The 15,823-nt window shown below is 38.2% G+C and overlaps 1 pseudogene across 1 annotated transcript in view; it reads right to left on the bottom strand.

The window, feature by feature from the left end:
- The window catches only part of LOC309704743 (ephrin type-A receptor 6-like), an 84,881-nt pseudogene that overhangs the window by 57,272 nt on the left and 11,786 nt on the right, over positions 1-15,823 (bottom strand). The window contains exon 3 of the transcript XR_014280862.1: positions 11,441-11,505. The product of XR_014280862.1 is annotated as an ephrin type-A receptor 6-like (transcript). The remainder of the gene's footprint in view (positions 1-11,440; positions 11,506-15,823) is intronic.

Below are 15,823 nucleotides of genomic sequence, written 5' to 3'. Positions count from 1 at the left end.
ATGCATTGTCCAAGAGGAGATCTTGATTTGAAATGGGAGCTGTGGGCCTGCTTCTTCTTCTTCTTCTTCTTCTTCTTCTTCTTCTTCTTCTTCTTCTTCTTCTCATACTTTCGAGATATACCACCATTGGTTCGCCCTCTCTTCTTGTTTTCTTTTTTGGACTTTTACAGACAATTTGGAATTTGGGACCATGTTTTCACTTGCGTCTACATCTGGAAGCTTCCCAATGTAAATCCCAAAATTGTGTTGAATGCCTGATCTTTTTGTGATTCGGCGCTATATAATTAAATTAGAATAGAACAGAATTGAACTGAATTGTTCCAGCAACATGTGAAATGTGCACAAGTACATGACATTCTCCCACAGGAAATATCCCTCATCGCACCATATTGCCCTGTCAGAAACCTTCATAAAACCTGAGAAAAAACCCTTTCTACAATTTCATATGGTCACTTATTTACAGTATTTTTTATTTACAGGTCAATTACAAAATATTCTTACGTTCTTGTCAAACCATGTGGTCATGTGACCATGCGTCAGAAAAGGATGCCCCACCATCAAATGATGCTCGATAGTGACTCCCACAACTTCCACTGCACTGAAATTTGATTTTTTTTCAAACACTCTTGGCATAGTTTAAGTTCATATGTACTGAGCACAAGTCTTTAAAATCTCTTTTCCCAGGGCAACACTGTGCTGTAGAGGAGTAATAAAGTGAATGCAACTTATAGCAGTATTTCAGATGCTCTAAACATCTTTTCTTTTTGATAAGAACAAGTTTATTGATCTTTGGCCACCTTACCAGACTTTTAGACAGAATTCTGTCATAGTCATGGGTCCCTGTGTTTTGAGTTTTAGAAAGTTTATATAGTTCCTTTGGGGTTTTATTCTTTAGTTCTTGTTACTTTTGAATTCTTGGTTCTGTCTACATCTTCAGTATTGATTTACATTTAATTCTTTGTGTTTCAGTCTAGTGTATCCCCCCAGTACCCTTGTTAAGTCTTTGCCCCCCACCCCCATTTGTTACTTCCTGCTTTATTTTGGTACTCCTTTGTCTCTTGTGCTTTGTTGAACTTTATTTCCTCCTTGTCTCGTTACCTAGATTCTCTTAACCTGTGTTTCATTTCGCCCCAGCTGTGTTCATTTCTTCTAATTGCTCTCTTGTGTATATATATAGAGGTGTCTTTCTCTCAGTCCTTCTCACAGTGTCTTATTTTACTTCTGTATGTTTTTGCTGCCAAAATTGTTAGAGTCTTTTATGTTGTGATGTTTTTAGTCGGGTTTTTTGACTTTTCTGTCAGTTTAAATAAAGGCATCTTTTCAGTTTATCCTGTTGCCTTAATATTCCACATTTGGGTCCTCCTCCATGACAGCTACACTAAGAATAATACAGAAACAAACTGAAAATGTATCTACAGTGTAGGCTTTTGTTTTTTCTTTGTTTTTTCTTTTTTTTTCTTCCCTTTCTTTATTCAAATCAGGCAACAAAGTATATATCTCCTTTACATTGACATAGTTTTTTTTTTCCTCCCATTTTCCCATTTTCCCTTCCGCTCCCCTCTTTTTCCCCTTCCCTTCCTTCCTCTCCCCATCCTTTTTACATAAAATATAATTACCATTATATAAACAATCATAAACAATCATATCTATGTCTATACATACACATTTATTATCCCAAATAAGTATATTCAAAGGAGGGAGAGAGGGGAAAAAAACAAAAAAAACAACAACAAAAAAAACCCCCAAAACAAACGAATCCCCCCCCCCCCCAAAAAAAATGAGAAAAAAAAAAGAAAAAGAAAAGGAAAGAAAAAAAACAACAACACCTGCGTAGGCCCATAGGCTTTTGAAATGCCTCCACTAGGGTGAGTATTTATTCCTTCATTTTTTCCACAATATTTCTGTATATCTGTTTCAAAGTTAAAAAGACAGAAGGATACTAAATAATGAATAAATAAAGGACAACTATTTGAGTCACTGCAGAGAAGAAACCAATTGGGTACAACCAAAAAAAAGTTTATAAAAGAACAGAAAGACAAAAAAAATTAAAGGTAATGGAAGAATTTGAGAAACTCAAGGGCAGACAAGTGGGAAGCAAATTGTGAAACTACCTGATAAGAGAGACATAAGACTGCATACGGGAACTAATAGGCGGGAACTATTAGGAAATTAGAGGTGGGAATAAGACGAGGAGAGGAAGTGTAAAAAAAAAAAAACTACACAAATAAATAAAACAAAAAGTAACTTAAAGACAGGGAGCCCCAGAATGTAGAGACAAAGGAAAGTTAGCAGAAACAGTGTAAATTATTATTATTATTTTTTAAAAAGTATAACAAAAAAAACCCCGAAATCATAAGAAATCCAAAGAAGCCGATTTTAACCAAATATGAAAACCAAAAATAATACATAACCTGCAGTTATCCCAGCTTTAGCCAGCATAGGCAATGGCTGCACCATGGAAGGAAGTACAGAACTGATTTAAACTTCTGGCTGGGTTTGTATCTTGGACTCAAGCATCTAAATGCCCCCGAGGATTTTTCTTTCTTTTTTCTTTTTGCCAGTGCAAATAATGAGTCACTTTTGGCCATTTTCACTTCAGCTCACTTCCAAGGATATTTTGATATTGGCAGCTGTGATGACTGGCATCATATTCTCTCCAAATAAAGGAGCAGGTTAGCTGGTATTCCTTAGCTGTTAACAAGGAAAGATAATTTAATGATTGTCAAGATGGGGCAGCAGTTTTTGGTTATCACATGCAATGTTTTTATTTTTGGAAAACCATCCATGTTTTAGTAACACATCAACAGGAATTTATGTAATTAGTGCACAAAGTCAGAAATAAAAGTTAATCTGGAGTTTCCCTTAAGGTGAAAATCAGAGAATAAATAGTTCATGTTCATAGGTGCTGAAACATTAAGATAAATGACACGTGCACACATGCGCACACCTAACGACACTGCACAGACAGATAGCATTGTATTAAAAACAACGGAGGCGGCACTCAACCTGGCTAAGAGATTTGAGGTTTTGATTAAAACAAGGCAATTTGTCATTGTCAGACTAAAGGGAAGGGAGAGAGTGGTGTTATGAAAATGTCATTAAATCTCTGTAGTTTTGATGAATTATTGATTTGATATGAATCTAGGTGGTGGAGTTTTGCTGTGTTTTTGTTCAACCAATTAATGGCATTGCTGGTCCCCATAGCAAAAACGCTGTTTAGGCTGCGTGCAAGGGAGGAGAAGCTTTTTCAATATTGGTATTTGGCCCTGAAAATATCTCAGCCTTTTGCTGCTATTTATTGGTTTTGCTCGAAAGGATTTATTACACTTTTAATAATAGCCTGAAAGCACAAACAGCCCCCACCCCACAACCACTTTGTGTCTTGAATTAGACACGAAGTCATGAAAAAATTATTGTTGCTGCTGATGGTTGCTCAGTCCCCGATGAAATATTTGTAAGAATGAAATCTACAGCAGCGCTTCTCCTTCAGGCTCAGACCTAAAAGAATTATATACTGCAATTAAATTAGTTTAATCTCTAGATATTGTAATGGCTTGTTTGAATCTGTATTCATTGCATATAAATGTTGTCGCATATGTTCTATAAACAACAAAAGCCGAGAAAACCAGACTCTGTTAAATTAAGATCTCTGGGCTTCAGGAGGTTGGTTAATTGCATCTTCAGTATTTCACAAATGGTCTCAGCTTCAAAGTGCTGTTTTACTAAATTCAAATGTATTATTTTATAGTAGATAAATGTGGTTTAATAATCAACATACGTGAGAGAATTAGATACACATAACAAACGTGAACAATGCAGTGCTCACACTCCCTGGACACTTCATTGGATATGCCAAACTGTTATTGGGTAAGATCCCCTTTTGCCCTTTAGAACTGCTTTAATTCTTCACGACACAGATTCAACAAGGTGCTGGAATCATTCCTCAGAGATTTTTGTCCATGTTGACATGACAGTATCACACAGTTGCTGCAGATTTGTCAGCAACACATCCATGATGCAAATCTTTCATTCTATCGTTTTCCAGTCTGCTCTGCTGGATTGAGAGCTGGTGACTGTGGAACACAGTGAACTCATTGTCATGTTCATAAAAACCAGTCTGAGATGATTAGAGCTTTGTGACATGGTGTTTTATCCTGCTGGAAGCCACTATTAGAAAAATGATAAACAATACTCAGGCAGCCTGTGGCATTTAAACAATGCTCAGTTGGTGCTAAGGGACCCTAAGTGTGCCAAGTAAATATCCTCCACAGCTTTACAACATCGCCATCAGCCTGAATTGTATGATGCAAGGCAGAGTGGCTCCATGCTTTTGTGATGTTTAAGCCAAAATCTGACACAACTACCTGAATGTGCCTCCAAAAATGGTCTTCTGCTGGTGTAGCCCATCTTCTTTAAGGTTTATTTTATTGTGCAGAGAACAGAGATGGTATTCTGCATATAACAATTGGTTATTCTAGTTACTGTTACCTTCCTATCAACTTGAAGCAGTCTTGCTTCTCCTCTGACCTCTGAGCCAGAAAACTGCTGCTCACTGAATATTTTCTCTTTTTCTGGCCATTCGCTGTAAACCCTGGAGATGGTTGTGTGGGGAAATCCCAGTAGATTAGCAGTTTCTGAAATACTCAGACAGCCTGTCTAGCACCAGCAACCATGCCATGTACAAAGTCACTTAAATCTTTCTTCCCCATTGTGATGCTCAGTTTGAACTTCAGCACGTCATCTTGACTATCGCTTCATGCCTAAATTTTAATGAACGCGATATGATTGGCTGATTAGATATTTGCTTAAACCATTTGAGCAGCAGGTGTACCTAATTAATATCTAATTGCGTAAATAAATTAAATCAAAGGAAGAGTGGACTTCTACATGTTTACTTACTCATAGTTACGAGGTATAAATAATAATGTTATATATGAAGCTTTAATAGTGTAATACTTTAGTATTTAGTCTTTAGCAGCTGTCCTGTGATTTTTAACTGCACGAAGACACCAATTTATTTATTAATTTGAAGTTTGTCTTTTCATTTATTTGATAAATCAAGAGAGTTTGGTACGAAGTGGAAGTGGGTCAGAGGAGAGCTGCTCTTTGACCATGTATTTGAGAATGGACATCTACTTTTCAGCAGACCTGTACTTATTTCTTGATAGACTGGCTCACGATGCACCTGCTCTTAAGTTATGTTGTACAAGACATCTAAACAGCTATAGGGAAATTATAGGGTCCTTATATTTTTTTGATGCTGAAACACGTTTCGCATTTTAGCTCTAACTTAAATGTATTTGTTGTGTTGCTAACTGCATTAACAGTTGGGGAAATAAAGCTATTTTTATATGCAGTCTCTCTTTTTTTATAGGCAGTGTAATTGGATAGCTGACTCAAAAGCTGTTTCTCAGACAGGTGCTAACTGTTCCTTCATCGGTTGAGCATAAATTAAGCCGTTAAGAGGTCTGTAGATGATTCAAAGTGTTTATTTGTTCTGAGAGGTGTTTCTGTTAATCAACATGTGGTCAGAGGAGACCTCAGTGCAAAGCAGAACAATGTGGAGTGGCCAAATTAGCAATTTAGCATATTTTGAGGGGAAAAAAAATATGGGTGATCAGAGCAACATAAAAAGACAGCAACAGAAAAGAAACAGTGATGATCACAGGATCTTTTCAATGGTATGTACGCCATTATTCAAGTCTGTCATAAAGGAAATACAGAAAGTTCACTAAACTAATGACTGCTCTCCCTAGCAGAAAAGACAGATCAGACTTTCCAAAAAGACAAAAGCTGAAAATAGGGGAGCTGTTTGATAATGGCTATAATTCCTTAGCCTCTCCAACTGAAACTGAGAGTCTGCACTTCTGCGTTCAATAATATATAGACCGAACTGCACTAAGTTTATTTCTTTAAATTCACTGAAGGTACTTTGAGTTATCTAATTAAAGGGTTACACTTCCAGTTTTGAGTGAAACTGCTTTTTCCCTGTGGAAGCTTCTTTGAATAGAAGCAAATGAATGCGATGTAATGATATTCCTGTATCGCTTAAGTCGCAGATGTGCACACCCACACAGTAATCAGAAATCCTGAGGATGGATCAGATTTCTGTGCGTAACAGTATCCCTGTTTCTTTTTGAGAAAACTGGTACACACATTCTGCTTTCTCCAAACCAGCTCAGACGTGTGAAATGAGCACAGCGAGTTTTGAAAAGCTGCCGACAGAAACGGCTGCTGTGTTTGCATCAACCATACTGCTGATGCAAACACAGCTCTCATGTCTACTGATTTTCTTTAAAGTGTGTTGATTTTTCCGTCCCAGCAGCAAAATTCACACATAATATTTATTATTAGTATTATCATTACTACTAATAATGGCTAGACAGCCTTCAGAAGTCTGGAAATCATATTGTCTGGATTTGCCAGGATTTTTTTAAATGAGGTGTTACAGATTTATTATTCAAAAAGCAGAATTGCAGAAAAAAAGAGTACTTAGATTTTTTTATTTAAATAATTATTGTATTAAAAATGCACAGATTGTATAATTAAAATATATTTAAAGTACATGAAGTCAGAGGTGGGACCAAGTCATTGTCTTGCAAGTCTCAAGTAAGTCTCAAGTCTTTATCCTCAAGTCTCAAGTCAAGTCTCAAGTAATGTCAGGCAAGTCAGAGTCGAGTCTCAAGTCACTGGTGTAAAAGTCCGAGTCAAGTCACAAGTCTGAAACTTTGAATTTCAAGTCCTTTCGAGTCTTTAAAAAAAAAAAAACGAAAAAATAATGTTGCAGTTATGCTAAATGTAAATATTAGACCATGTAATTTTAAAATCTGTGTTTTTCTCAACACATGACAAAATAGTGAACTTAGAAAATATACACAAATTGTGAAATTGCACCTCTTTAAAATGCAGCTCAATTAAACCTAGCTCCAAGAATAATTTTCACCGACAGTTCTGAGATACGCTGCATGTTATTCTTGGATGCGGTTGTAGGGCCAGCTTTAAAATCGCATGACAAAAATATCATACACATTAAAAAAAACTGTATCACCAACGTAGCCTGGACAACATTTGCTAGTTAGATGAAGTCAGCTATCTCATCTTAGCATATTTATTTCAATTCAATTCAATTCAATTCAATTCAATCTTAATTGGCAGACTTCATGTCCATAAAAACAAGACAAAAAAAAACACACACACACACACACAACACTCCCCCCCCCAACACAAGGTATACCATTAAATATATATATGTATATAAATAAGTATCTAAAACATTTGTAAAAATATAAAACCATAATATACATAAAACACAATTACTTAAAATAAATCAATAAATACACAAACACTTTAACCAGTGCTTTCTGAGACTGGATGAGTAATGGGAACCACTCACTGTCGGATCTGTAAGTGCTAAAATTATACTGTTACTCGAACCATCCAGTCGTTCTCTAAAACTGAACATTAACTTTCTTAAAAGTGCTTTAAAAGTCCAGACACCCACAGCTACAAACATCTGACTGGCACTACCACTTCTAGGTATCCTGCAAAGGATTCTCATCGCATCATTATATGCAACATGCAGCTTCTGCATGCTACATTGTTTGTAGGATGACCACAAGGGGGCAGTATATAGCGGTGTGCAATACGCTTTAAACAAAGCCACTTTAACTGGAAGTGAACAAAAGCTGAATTTGCGTGCAATAGTATTTGCCTGCACATAGAGCTTACATCGTTGTCTGTATATGTCATCATCATCATTCATTTGCTCAGTAATAAAGTGACCGAGGTATTTCACCTTTTTATGAACTTCAAGAGTTTTTTGTGCCAGTTTAAACAAAGGGAAATTTAGCTGTTTATCCTGCTTGGTTCTACATATCAAAACAGCACTTTTAGCAGCATTGTACTCAATGTCATATTGCACACCATATTCAGTACAGACATTAAGAAGATCCTGTAACCCAGCACTGCTTGGACTAAAAACAACCAGGTCATCTGCATACATAAGATGATTTATCAGTGCTTCACCTAATATACACCCAGTGTTACAGGCTCTCAGCTGTATGGACAAATCATCGACATATAAATTAAATAAAATTGGAGACAAAATCCCACCCTGTCTAACACCAGTGCTGACACCAAAGGGGGCAGAAATACTGCTTCCCCATTTAACCTGCATGTTCTGATGAGCGTACCAGTAAGAGAGAATCCTCACGATGTATTGAGGAACTCCCCGTGTCTTCAATTTATCAAAAAGTTTTCTGTGGTTCACTCGATCAAAAGCCTTAGAGGCATCAATGAAACACATGAGGACAGATGAATTTTTAGCCCTATACAACCTGACTATTTCCTTGAGTGCATATATGCACATGTCAGTGCCGTGCTTTGGTTTAAAGCCAAACTGATTATCCAGAGAAGAGATGAACACACTAACTCTATCAAACAGGATTCTTTCTAACACCTTAGATAAAATACTGGCTAGTGCAATCGGCCTGTAATTATCCAAACAGCTCACTTTTGCAGCTTTGTCTTTCATAACTGGTACCAGTAAAATACACAGCATTGAGTCTGGTAATATGCCATGAATCATAAACCCAGTGAAACAGAGTGCTAAAAGAGGAGCTAGCCTTACACTAGCATGTTTTAAATGTTCTGCAGTGATGTGATCCAAACCAGAGGATTTATTATCAGACAACCTATGAATGGCTTCATATACTTCATGTGTCCTTACACTTATTGTGTCATTACTCATGTCAAGATTGTCCTCATATAGATCACTTTTTATACAGTTAAACAACGCACTGTAATGCTGTCTCCATAATGCTGCAATGTTATCTGCCCCAGAAACACCTTCAACAGTTGATGGTAGAGATGGTTTACAGTTATTAAGAGCTTTCACCTCTTTCCAAAAATCTGCCATATTATTACACAACATTTTCCTGGCCAAAGAATCTGCTCTCAGCATTTGCTCATTTTTAGTTATAAAGCGAACAGCGTACTTATATCTGGCATTCGCACATTTTTTCTGTTCAAATTCTGGGCCTTGTTTAGGTCTTCCAGCCATGGCCCAACATTTATAAGCTATGCGAGCTTCATCATGGTACATGGATACATGTTCTTTCCAGCCAGGTCTGATGTTAGGTTTCTTATGCTTATATTGTTTATCAAGCAGTGTGCCACTTTTATACAGAGCAGTCACTATATCATCATACATGGAGCAGAGTAAATGTTTATGCACAGCATTCTTACAGTTGACATCTTTGCACAAAATAGCTTCTTTATTTATATGCATATTAATAATCATACGGTTCTTGGAGTGAGTGCACACACTCATGAAGTTTAGTAACTTCCGGTCACTGCAACAAGCCCAGGTACAGTTTACCGACGGATGGGTGCAGGACCTTGAAATGCACCGTGTAGAACGAAAGACCATCGTACGTATCATAAGTTTACCAGTCTCACAAATCGTCTTCATAAATACACATTCCTTAACCGTTTATTAATATAACCTTTGAGCTCAACGGTAATTAATTAGTAGTGGAAATAATTTCTGGTTCATCACAGAAATGTAGCAGTGACAATAATACTGTATGCTGTAATCGTACTGGGCAATTAGTGATACAAAAAAACCTGTTTTATCCTGTGAATAAACGTATATGTTTTTGTCAATGTACCATAATAACATAAGCGAAACGCAATATTGTGTCAGGACAATTCACTATTTATGCACAATAAATAAAGGAGCATAGCGCCACAATTTCTGTTCAGCGCCAGACTTGCTTGTAACCTATATCACCAATTATGTTATGAAAATGACGTATTAACTACTAAAAACACTGACCTTCGTGTAAATGCTTGGAGCAGACTAACCTGTGAGCTGGAGTGTTCTGGGACGTTATATTTGATCTTTGAATGGCTGCAATCCAGGCCACCCGTCGCGTCTTTGTTACTTCGGAAACATGGCTCGAACAATTTCTCTTCAACGACGTAATCCGATAACAACCGATCTCTTTACCCGTCGGCTTCCCGTGGCTCTCATGCGACCGGCTATTGCAGTTAATAATACAACAGCTTCTTGACATTTTTGTGTTTCTTTTTATCGCTGTATAACTGATTTTAATTGAAAGCCTGCGTGCGCTAGTACCTCTTGCCACGAGTTCCCAGAATCCTTTGCGGTTCTACCCGTGAATGACGTCACATTTTCAATCTCTATATAATATGCGTGTTAAATTTTATATTTGGGGTAAAATATCAAGTCTTTTCAAGTAAACCGGTTCAAGTCCAATTCAAGTCCCAGGTCATTGGTGTAAAAGTCCAAGTCAAGTCACAAGTCTTAGAACATTTTTTCAAGTCAAGTCTAAAGTCATAAAATTAATGACTCGAGTCTGACTCGAGTCCAAGTCATGTGACTCGAGTCCACACCTCTGCATGAAGTAAACATGCTCCTTTTCAGAATCATATACATGATATCATTGGAGCATCATTTTTGATTAAATACGTTAAAGAGTGAACATCTCTTTAATGTTGCAGCTGTTGATGATTTTAATTGCTGATTGGTAGGTAGCTTGATCTATAACTATGCAATTAATCTTAAAAAAACAACAACAACAAAAGCAAAAGGAAGCATAACATGTGAATGTTTTTTTTTTTTTTTTTTTAAAAAGAGCATGTACATTAAACAAGTACTTAAGTAAATGTATTCAGTTACATTCTTACTGCTTCTACCCATGCTCTCATCTAATGTCGTTGGGGGACTAACAAAGGTCTAGTCCGGTGGTTTTAGTGTAATGGGTTCATCCGCATAAATGTCAGAGCCATGGTTTGCAGCACAATATCGCACTTTAATGAGATTATCAGTGTTGTACACTTCACCTGTCAGTGGTTTTAATGTTGTAGCTGTGTGTGTATGTCCAGTACACCCTTCTCATATAGGTGGTGTACTGTGCGCTCCTGCATGACATCTGCCACACGGCTGACCTGCGAGCTACGCTGTCACTTGCTGTCCACCTCCAATCCACTTGTTGCCTCTGAGTCAACCTTCCTCTAGGGGCAAACTTAGCATATGTTCTTAACCCCTGCTGTGCTGTGTTTTGTGCTCCCACAAGTCACCATATCATTCTTCAGCGGATGTCACATTGCTCTAACTGCTGTCAGGAAGGCTGCCGTATAAAACACGCCGCCTGATGCCCACAGGATTTTTTTTAATAAGACACAAGAACTTGTCTCCTGTCTTCATTTGACTCAAATGCAAGAAAATCTAGTCTGCTGTGGCTCAAGTTTTCGATTTTGGACAAGAGAGGTTCAAATTGTAGCCATCATTGGTCTACCATGTAAAAAAAAAAAGGAGGGGGGGGGGGGGGGGGGGGGTATCAGAAGTTTTTTTTGATCAATAAAACCTTAAACAGTTAATAGCCTTAATTCAAGAAATACCAGGGTCACTCACCCCATTGACAGGATAAGTCTTCCAGTCCAGTTCTCCCAGTACCGTTGTGGTGTCCAACAGAACCACTAGATAGGGCAGAGTGGTGGAAAAAAAAGAAAAGGTCTCGTAAAATGAAGGAGAAAAGTTAGAAGTGAAAGAACAACAGCATAGATGCAAAGAATGACAGGATAGAGCAAAAAGAGTAAGAGAGCGAGTGTGTGAGAGAGGTTGGATGGTGAATTTAAAAAGAAGAGAAATGGAGGTGACAAAACAGGAAGAGAGCAGACAATAGTTATCAAGCTGTCAATGAGGAGCTGACAGAAGTGTAAGGCCCTTATCAAATTCAACCACCTATGAAATAACAGCTCTTAGGAAAGTCCAGCGCAACACCAACACAAATCTGCTCTCTACCTCGCTGAAGTCTGGAAAAATTAGTACTCTCCTTCTCAGAGGTCAGAGCCAAAGAGGAATAAAGGGGACAGGTGGAAGTATTATCAAACTTTATTTAACTCAACAAATCAATAATTAAGATTAAAATTGTAATAGTTAAAAAACTACTTCAAGAGATATATGGTCAGTGTGGGATCATTTATGAATTGTTCAGTAACATGTTATAACATTTTCCTACTGCATTACGTTTTAAGTGTGATGATCTACTAAACGGGACAGGCAAAAAAAAAAAAAAAAAAGAATTCTTAAAAATGTCGAAGAAGCTCCTTTAAGCAATTACTTTGATGTTCCTCCACCTATAAGAAATGACAGAAGGAGTCCGAACCACAAAAGAAGCACGTATTCTCGGAAAAGTGGTTGCAGGAGGTGAGCTGGCTTCAAACAAATGATGAATGCACAGAGATGTGGTGCAGAATGTGCCGTGAAAATCCCACTCTAGCGGACAAAAACAGTGCCTTTTATATGTACGCAAACGCACGTTGCAACTTCTTATCTGGTGCGCGTCTTTTATTTTGACAGCGAATGCGCACCTGCGGACCACTTATGTGCACCCCTGTTTATTAAAGCCCTCAGAGCTCAGCTGCTGGGTCGCTCTCCTCGTTGTGACATGTTTTTGATGCTTTCCAGTTTGGTTTTGTACACCAAACAACATTGCATACACCAGGGATGTCAAACATTTTACACTGTGGGCCACATACTTTGATGTTAAGTGGGCCAGACGAGTGAAACTCACCTTTGTGTCGGTGCAACAATGTTTAACGACACATTTATTCCCTGAGATATCTTATTGGGAGTGAAAGAAGTGCAATTTCAACAGCATGTCAGTTTGTCTACATGATAAAGACATGTTCCTGTAATAAATGGAAAACATCTGTCAGCATGACTCTTTGGGCGGAAACAATAAGAAATTACTGTGTAAAATTAGTTCTATTAGCTCATTGGACAGACTGTCCTGTAATCATAAGTAAACATCCTGGTTTTTTTTTCTTTTTCTTTTTCTTTTTTTGGTTTGTTGGTTTTACTGTGGATTCATTGTAAAAAGAAATAAAAATAAAATAAAATAATTTCAAAACATTCTCAAGTAAATAGTGAAAAAACAGGAACTTTTATGCCATTTACTTGTTCATCTGTTGGTTTTTGTAGTATAACTGAGTTTGAGGGAGGTCTTTATCTGTCAAATGCTGTAAAACTTACAACAATACAGTCAAAAGTCCAAAACTTTTTATCATCCTTGTTCCAAAGCCCTCCAGTGGGCTGGATTGGGGTCTTTGCTGGGATACTGACCCTCAAGCCTTATGTGTGACACTCCTGGCACACACCATTTCTCCACCCATGGACTCATGTGGACTACTGATTGCTGATTACACAGGTCCTTTCTCTTTTTAATTAATTTAAAATACTTTTTTTCCTAAAATGGCATTCCCGCCTTTGTAGTGTATGGATTAGTGTCCTCTTCATGCACCTCCTTGTAAAAACAAAAAAAAAAAACAAAAAAAGAAAACGCAGAATTTGTGTATAAGTTGTGAACATGTTAAAAATCTGAAGAGTTTTGGTGCTTGATAAGGCAAGTGGCGAGATCCCCGTGATTTCACGCTGAAAGGCACTCACATTCCCTTCACAGTGTGCTTCCATACTTCCAATTGGGTGCCCATTAATTTCTTCTTTGGCAATATTTGACAACGTTCACAGGTGTAATGTATTCAGTGATGGTGACCCATGGCAGCACGGAGAGCTCTTGCTATAAAAAATAGCACGGTAAAACAGAAACAACATTTTATCTCATTTCTGCAAGTCTTTACAACAGTTCTCCCCCTCCAGTCAAGAGCATTAATCAATGAAATCCCATCTATGGCTGTGACATCATCTCTGTGAGTGCACAGTCACAGCGCCTACCCACAGGCGCACTCACTCTCTATTGTGAGTGAAAAAGAAAGAGATAAAGCCCACCTCCGACACAGTGTGTTTGTTCATTTAGCTGTGATCACATGCAAAAATGTTAGCAGTATGACGTCAGGTCAGTCCCTTTGCTCCTTTGCACATCCATTATGGAGTCACGCCAAGAGTTTATGCTCTAATAGCTAATCTGACTCAGCGACCATTTGAAAAGACAAAAGCACGGAGCAGTCTGATTTCAGCATTAGTGTTAGTGGTGGTGTTTTTGCATGAGCATGTTAACAACAGTTTATTTGTGTGAATCCACGGCTGCATTGTGTATACAAATGTAGCAATCCCTCGCTGTCTGCACTCTGGTCACGGCTCAGGCATGAAGAGAGCCATTATCTGGCCCTTGCTAAGCCCCCTGAGCCAATTTGATATGATGAATGTGCAATTTCCTTTGTCTCCACACAGCCAGTTAATTACAATCTCTATCAATAAAGTATGTCCCACTTCAGTGGTCGACATTATAGACCAAAGAGTCACATCTTCAGACGACCTGTCACTCTAGTGTACGGTGGACTTTGCCAAATCTGGACTAATTTAATGGGGTTGTGACTGTTTTGAGAACAAGTTAGATAACCAGAGTAGATACACTTTGAGGGAGACTTAATGAACCACTTTAGTATTTACAGAGACTTCATTTAGCCTTGATTCCCAGCTGGTAATTAAGGTCTGAATTATAATAAGGTGGCCTTGCCTCTGTTCAAAAGGAGGACATAGAGAGATGTAGGGAGGGAGCCTGTGAGAGAGACCAAGGGAGACAGAAAGATATTGATTTGGACCAAATTAGAAGAGTCTTTGATGATCATGAGCAATGTTCCACGGCACGTTTGGCAGCACAAAATTTTCCAGTAACTCCCTTCTCTGTCCCAAAAAGTTGATTCTGTTCAGCTGGACGCAGCGTTTTCAGTGGGAGAAAAGTTTCGTCACTCATCCAAGTGACTTCTTCAGGCTCAGCTGACTGCAGTCCCTTCTCTGTCTGTCTCTCCTTCTGTTACACATATACATAAAGCCAAGCGCACACACAAACATACATGCATAGCAATGTGGGAATGAAACTATTAACTTCCACAACTATCTTTTGAGCCAGGAAATAATGGTCCAAGACCACAGTGGAGGCAATTTGATACACCGTTTTTGTTTTTCACGCAAGCACAATTACACTGGTAATCACTTATCAGGAGTCCAAATCACATTAGTTTTGTCTGTGCATTGCTTTAGAAGCATAATAACCTGAAGCTGTTTTTTTTTTTGTTTTTTTTTAAAAAGGTTCTGCACTATCGGATTATTGCAGAGGCACACTTTGGGAGATGTACGGTGTGGCTCTGCAAAGCTTTTGGGACAAATCTCACTGCAACATAATGAAAGGGTTTGATGGCTTACAAGAGCTGTCCCTATTTGAAGGCAGGCTGTTTTGAATATGTTCTGTAATTTTAACCATTACGTTGATTGGTTACATTTCCTTTCATCGGCCAATGAAACCTTTGCAACTGGAACTGCCATTCCTGTAGCCAGCTATTCATACCAAGGTAAAGGGCTGTATATCATCAGACAGGACATTCAACAATATTCTCCTTCTGAAATCAGAAACATGCTCTAATATTTCTGTATGCTGTAACGCTTTTTTATGCCATAGCAGATGGTCTGAACGGGATCAAAGGTGTGATCGGGGACTTCTGCTTCTAACAGTAAAACAATATCCTGTGTAATGATCTCCTGTGTCCTTCCTTTACCCGAGACACGTTGGGTGTCTGCACATTACAGGAGTTATGTTGCAGGCTGTTTCATATCAGAGGTTTCCTGCGGAGTTCAGAAGTGCCATGGGGCTGTTTTTCCGAGAGTCGGTCCTTGTTTTAAAAAGGCGATGTGATGCACATTCCTTTCAGTGGTTTCCCAGTCTTTCACTAATCTACAGGTGACAGTAACGCAACAAGACACGACTAATGATGACAAAGGCAGGGGAGAAGAACACTTCAAGCTCATGAATTTTTGAAAGAGGCTTTGCAATTGCTTGAT

This window comes from Aulonocara stuartgranti (genome assembly GCF_965226115.1).
Source record: "Aulonocara stuartgranti genome assembly, chromosome: 1".
NCBI classification, from domain to species: Eukaryota; Metazoa; Chordata; class Actinopteri; order Cichliformes; family Cichlidae; genus Aulonocara; species Aulonocara stuartgranti.
The sequence above is the reverse complement of the archived record's forward strand: the minus strand, read 5'-3'. Positions and strand labels throughout refer to the sequence as shown.